Genomic DNA, 7,168 nt, shown 5'->3' with positions numbered 1-7,168 from the left:
GTACAATGTGGATGGGTCGATTAATCAAAGAGTGAGGAAGAACTACCCATAAACAGAATCCTCCTCCACTCTTCTTGTAAGATCAATATAAAGTATCATTCTCTATAAAATATTTCACCAGGCACATTCAGAAATGATGGATAACTCTCAGATTCTTCTTTATTAACTGCTCGCACTCTTTCCATCCATTCCTCTTCTTTTTGCCCCTCTCAGACTTCCCTCATGTCCCAACCTCCGAAGTCAATCACACCTGCATCACAAAGGCACTCATTCCGGACACCCATGGTCATGTCTTCGGTCACCCACTTACATTCACCTTCACTATTTTCTCTCTCTCTCTCTCTCTCTCTCTCTCTCTCTCTCTCTCTCTCTCTCTCTCTCTCTCTCTCTCTCTCTCTCTCTCTCTCATCAAGGCACTAATTTCGGACACCCATGGTCATGTCTTCAGTCATCCACTTATATTCACCTTCTCTCTCTCTCCTCTCTCTCTCTCTCTCTCCTCTCTCTCTCTCTCTCTCTCTCTCTCTCTCTCTCTCTCTCTCTCTCTCTCTCTTGTAGATCTCATTTTCTGATTGCTCATAGTATGAATTCATATTCCATTTTCTATTTTGATGGGAGCCTTCAATACTCTGGTTTCCCTCTTTGTTCCTTTTTTTGTGCCCGAGTTGTTACTCTTATTACTGCACCTCTAGAGAGGGTATCAGCTACTTTGTAACCTTTATCTTCTCTGTGGTCAAACCTCTAAAAATATTTCAATCCATCTTGCTTGTGTAGACGTTAAGTCCCCTTTGTAAAATAAATCACGTAAGGTGCGATGATCACTTTGCAACTCAATCGGCTGACCTAATAAAAAGAACCGATGCCTCTCTAGAACCAATATAATTGCCAATGTCTCTCGATCGAACATACTATAATTCTTTTCTGCCCCTTTTAATGCCCTGGAAGCAAAACAAATGGGTCGCTCTCGACCTTTATCATCTCGTTGAGAAATTACGCCACCAATAGCTACGCTACTAGCATCTGTTGTCACAAAAAACGAGCGATCCATTTTATGACATGCGAGTAAGTCATTTGCAAGTTAAGGCAGCTTTCAAATGGTTAAAGACCCATTATTCTTCCACTCCCATTTTATTTCTTTTTTGTTTCTTTAAAGCAGCTAAGGGTCTTGCTATCTCTTCGAAACCTCTTATAAATATACGGTAATACCCACCGAGCGCAAGGAATCCAGCTACTTCCTTAGAAGTACGTGGCCTGGGGAAATCTCTAATAGCTTTTTCTTTCAGGGGGAAAGTTGGGTAACTTCTGGGATTATTATATGACCTAAAAATTCGACCTGTTTACAGAAAAATATTGACTTTGCCACATTTATTTACATACCATTACATCGCAATGCTTCTAAAACTTTACAAATATTGTTATTATGTTCTTCGGCCATTTTCCCTGTATTTATATCATCATCTCAATAAATAAGAACATTATGGCCAATTAAGGGAGACAAAAATATCATTATTAGTTTAGAAAAATGACTTGGACCATTTTTAACACCGAAAGGAAGAAAATTGAACTTAATTAATTGATTGTTAGCTATAAATGCCATTCTACATTCATTGTCTGCCTGAATGGGTATTTGATAGTATCCAGATTTGAAATAGATAGTTGTAAAATATTTACTATTCCATACCTTCACAAGTAATTGTTCAATCGAGGACAATGGAAATGCATTATCCTTAGTGACTACACTCAACTTCCTATAATCAACGTACAAACTTACCGAGCCATCCTTTTTCCTAAGAGCTACAATTGGAGAATACCAGGGTGATTCACTCCCCTCAATAATCCCTTGTTCCCTTCATTCATTAATTTCCCTTTTTATCTATCTGCAAATAAATGGGTACCTTACAAGGTCTTGACCTGATCAACTCGGCGTGCCCAGTTTCAATGCTAAAGGGAAATCGATCAATTCTCTGGGTGGCTCATCTCCAGTTGCAATGTCATCGGAATAATTATTACCAATGTTACGTTACTAACTACAGGTTGATATCCTGTTGGACATAGTTTTTGCACTTGCATAATCAAGTTGTAAGTGCTTTTGTCAGCGTGCTGCAGCTTTGGCTCCCAAAATCTCATTATTAGCAATTTCATATAACTCAAATTCACACACAGAATTACTTCCTAACACAACTCTTTCATTTGACAAATTAACTATCGTAATGTCATCACTGTTCTCTTTTATTTCTGACAAGCCCTCTAAGACCATGTGCCCATTTGTCATGAGCTTTAACTATGACCTAGGTTACCTCCAGAATAGGCTGACACGGGGTCACTGATATGCTCGTAAGTGTCTGGGGGGGGGGCAATACTTCCCCTCTTTCAGGTACGGCTGTTGCTTTACTTAATTGTCTCTCTCTTCTAACAAAAACACTTCCTCTCTCATAACTTTCTATCGGCAAAATGCACCCTCCTGCCTTTACTGATATTCTATCTTTTCCCCCACAAAAGTATATTTGATTACTCAATATAAAATCTAAATCAAGTATAGCCTCTATTCCTGGAATTCCCAAAGTGTGCAAAACAAAAAAAAAAATGTGTAAACTTCACAGATCCTACCTTAAAGTTGACAATCGTTGTATGTTTTGCCTGTGATTTATTTCCTCCTGGTGTGTCGAGGATGATGGATGCCACTGACTGCAGTGGGTTTTATGAGTTTCCTTGCTCAAGAGGTGAAGCGCTCTCTCATGTGTCGATCAGCGCGTGAATGGACTTATCTGTTAGGTCAATCCTGACAGCCAACATTCCAAGCGGCCCATTAGGATATGAAGGGCACATTCTAACGACTTTGCTTGCAATACCGCTACACCCTGCTCCTGTCCCTAATGCTGCAGGGGTGAGGTCGGGTGTACCGATGGGGGCACCACTGCCCGCTCGACTGCTTATGTTGTCATGAAGGGAGGTGGGGCATTGATCTCCCTCATAGCTCCCTTCCTGTTTCCTTTTCCTCTAATACTGGGCAGGGGCTGGTGTGCGTGTGCCAGATAGATGACCCCAGGCCTGACAATTGTAACAGTGTGGGGATCTTCTGGTAGGACACTCTACTCGTTGGTACCCCTGTCCCCCACAATGCCAACATCTGAAGACTCTTCTCACCTACTGACTACGTTAAGCACCCCCCCCCCCCAAAAAAAAAAAAACTCCTGGTTTAGGGGTTGGGGAGTGCCTCTCGTGGCTTCAACCTTTCAGGCATCGGGGCAGTTATTCTGTCATTTTTTCTTCGGGAAATCTGTCTAGAATCTTTTGTATCACCATCACTACGTCTGCTAATGAGGGATTGTCATCGAGCAAATAACCACAGAGATAAAGGTTTACTACCATTCGAATATATTTACGGTCAATTGCTTTTTTATCACCTTCTGGGAGATTATCACTATTCAGCAAACGAATCTCAATCTCGAAAAACACGAGTAGCAAAACTGAGATCTGATTCACCCTAATTCGAATTTTGCGTTAATAATTTTCTTTCATGTCTCCTTTTCTTGCATTGGGTAAGGTGTATTTCTCAAATAAACGTCGTTTTATATCAGTATAACTTCTTAAACTGTCTTGGAAGCTACCTGGCCTTTCATTAGAAGGGCTAGGGTTCTATCCCAACTATGAAGTAAAAATTTATTTCTATTTCAGCACGATATTGTGTTGATATACATCCATATTGACTCATTAGGTGTAATTTGAATTAATTACTATCAATTGTATCACCTGGTAGGCCAGGAAGTTGGGGAAAATTCGCTGGTAAGAGATTGATATCTTAATAGGTATATCCTCAACTGCAGTTAGGTTCCGAATTCTTTTAAGCCTCTGGTGGCATGGTTGGAAGCGACCTGGCCTTTCATTAGAAGGTTATAGAGTTCGATCCCAAGTATGAGGTAGAAATTTATTGCTATTCGAGCAAGATATTGTGTTGATATTTATCCATATTGACTCATTAGAGGTAATTTGAATTAATTACTAACAATTGTGTCAACTGGTGGGCCGGGAAGTCGGGTAAAACTCGCTGGTAAGTGACTGATCTCTCACTAGGTATATCCAGAACTGCAATTAGCAGTTAGGTTCCTACTTCTTTTGAGCCTCTTGTGACATGGTTGGAAGCGACCTGGCCTTTCATTGGAAGGGGCTAGGGTTTGATCCCAAGTATGAGGTAAATTTTTTTTTCTATTTGAGCTCAATATTGTGTTAATAATTATCCATATTGACTCATTAGGGGTAATTTGAATTAATTACTATCAATTGTGTCACCTGGGAAGTGGGGGAAAACTTGCTGGTAAGAGACTGAGGTCTCGTCATGTATCTCCTGAACTGCAGTTAGCAGTTAAGCTCCGACTCCTTATGAGCCTCTGGTGGCATGGTTGGAAGCGACCTGGTCTTTCATTAGAGGGGGTAGTGTTCGATCCCAAGTATGAGGTAGAAATTTTTTTATATTTAGTACGATTTTGTGTTGATATTTATCCATATTGACCAATTAGGGGTAATTTGGATTGATTACTATCAGTTGTATTACCCGGTGGGCCGGGAAGTCGGGGAAACCTCGCTGGTAAGAGACTGATTTCTCGCAAAGTATATCCTGAACTGCAGCTAGCAGTTATGTTCCGACTTCTTTTGAGTCTCTTGTGGCATGGTTGGAAGGAACCTGGTCTTTCATTAGAATGGGCAAGGGTTCGATATCAAGTATGAGGTAGAAATTTTCTTATATATATGCATGTATATATATATATATATATATATATATATATATATATATATATATATATATATATATATATATATATATATATATATATATTATGAGTATATATATATATATATATATATATATATATATATATATATATATATATATATATATATATATATATATATATATATGTGTGTGTGTGTGTGTGTGTGTGTGTGTGTGTTTGTGTGTGTATGTATATGTGTTCCTGTATATACAAGTTTGTAATGAATACCTGAGATACCGTTGTTCTCTAACTTCAATATGTTCAATTTCATTGTTTTGTGACATAACGATATTCCTCAACACATTTAACAATACCATTGTACTTATCAAATGACATCTTTGATATTAAACAGGTTAACATAAGACCTTTTATAGCTTAGATTTCATTTTACTTTCAGAATAATTTACCAAAAGAGAGCTTCAACCAGAAAGATTGTCATAACAATTACATCTTACATATGTTCTTATATTTCAGAACCAATATTCTTTTCTTGTGATTATCCTCTGCATACGATCATGCTTCTCGGGATGTTTTATATTTGTTTTCTTTTACGTGTAAGTTTATTAAGAAGCTCTGGTTATATATTTACTACAATACGCTGAATTGTAGATATTTATTCTCATTTCCTTTGTCTTTAACAAGCAAGTATTACTATATCATTTATTTGATAATCTTAATAAAATACGTTGGAGATTTGTTACAGGTTTTCATAGTTTCTTGGGTTTCCGATAAAATCATCGCCCCATTTGCTCAATATTATGAATAAGAAATATTTATGTCCAAATATGTACGCACACAAACAAACGTGCATTCATATATATATATATATATATATATATATATATATATATATATATATATATATATATATATATATATATACATATATATATATATATATATATATATATATATATATATATATATATATATATATATATTCAGATAATAAATACTTACTAAAACATTAATGTCCGGATTATCTCCTCGACCTCAGGATGAGAGTTCCAAAATGGAATTACTCAAATACAATTGGTTTTGATCGGCAGAGAATCAAACCCTGGCTAGTCAGAATCTATTGTCTTTGAGTGGTTTTGCGTTGAGGCTCCGATCCCGAGGTTGCTAAGAGAATTCAGAAATTATTGTATTATTATTTATGGGTTTTATATATATATATATATATATATATATATATATATATATATATATATATATATATATATATATATATGTATATTTACATATTTACACACACACATATGTATATATATATATATATATATATATATATATATATATATATATATATATATATATATATATATCTATAGGTATGGATATATATATACAGTATATACACTCACACACACGCACATTATATATATATATATATATATATATATATATATATATATATATATATATATATATATATATATATATATATATATATATATATATATATATATATATATATTTATATGTGTGTGTGTGTATGTATGTATGAGAGAGAGAGAGAGAGAGAGAGAGAGAGAGAGAGAGAGAGAGAGAGAGAGAGAGAGAGAGAGAGAGGGGGGGGAATTTGAAGTGGGAGAGGTACACAACACTGTCAATAATATTGATAAAGAGATTGGAAGAGATTATTTAGCCGTCGCCATTTGTTGAATGAGTAAGCTGCTGAGCGAAGAGAATTATGTTCATGTTCTAATTGAAAGGTTTGTTCAATCAGTTAATAGGTTCATGTTACCTGTTAGAGGGAATTAAGGATTAGTATTTAAAAATATACATTTCCGGTGATTGTTGTGCTTTAATAGAATTGTTTAGGAAGAAAAGGTAATGAGCTGAATAGAAATGTATTGAGGATTTTTTTTTTTGTTAATTACATCCTATACGCACTTGATATATTCGTTACCTCCCCAACATAGCTAGGAGGAGGTTATGTTTCCTCCCCTGTTTGTCCATTTGTCTTTTTGTTTGTTTATAACTAACTTCCTAGCAACAATTCTACTCATAGACATGTGATGAGACGTGTATATGATTCAACTTTTAAAGCCCTCGGTCAAACGCCAAGGTCAGGGCCGAGCAAAGGTTGACCGAATTAACCTTAAACAAAAGTTCGCACCAGGTTGTCACACGGTCTAAGTTAAATCTGCGAAAGGCAAACTTGTTTCGAGAAATAAGCTGAGAAAGCAGAGGTCTGCTCTCTCACGGTGTCTTTCTAGTTAATTGTGGATTTTGATGACTTATCATAAATGTTTAGCATGTAGAACATTCTTATTAATAACAGAGATCTAACATAAATGAGTGTTTTATTCTAATTTCATCTTTTAAACCGCGTGAATGCATTAATTGTGTGGATTTCTGACTATTCATAATTAATATGGTAAAATTCCCCGGAT

This window comes from Palaemon carinicauda, chromosome 9, assembly GCF_036898095.1.
Source record: "Palaemon carinicauda isolate YSFRI2023 chromosome 9, ASM3689809v2, whole genome shotgun sequence".
In the NCBI taxonomy this organism is placed as follows: Eukaryota; Metazoa; Arthropoda; class Malacostraca; order Decapoda; family Palaemonidae; genus Palaemon; species Palaemon carinicauda.
Note: the sequence above shows the minus strand (reverse complement) of the source record.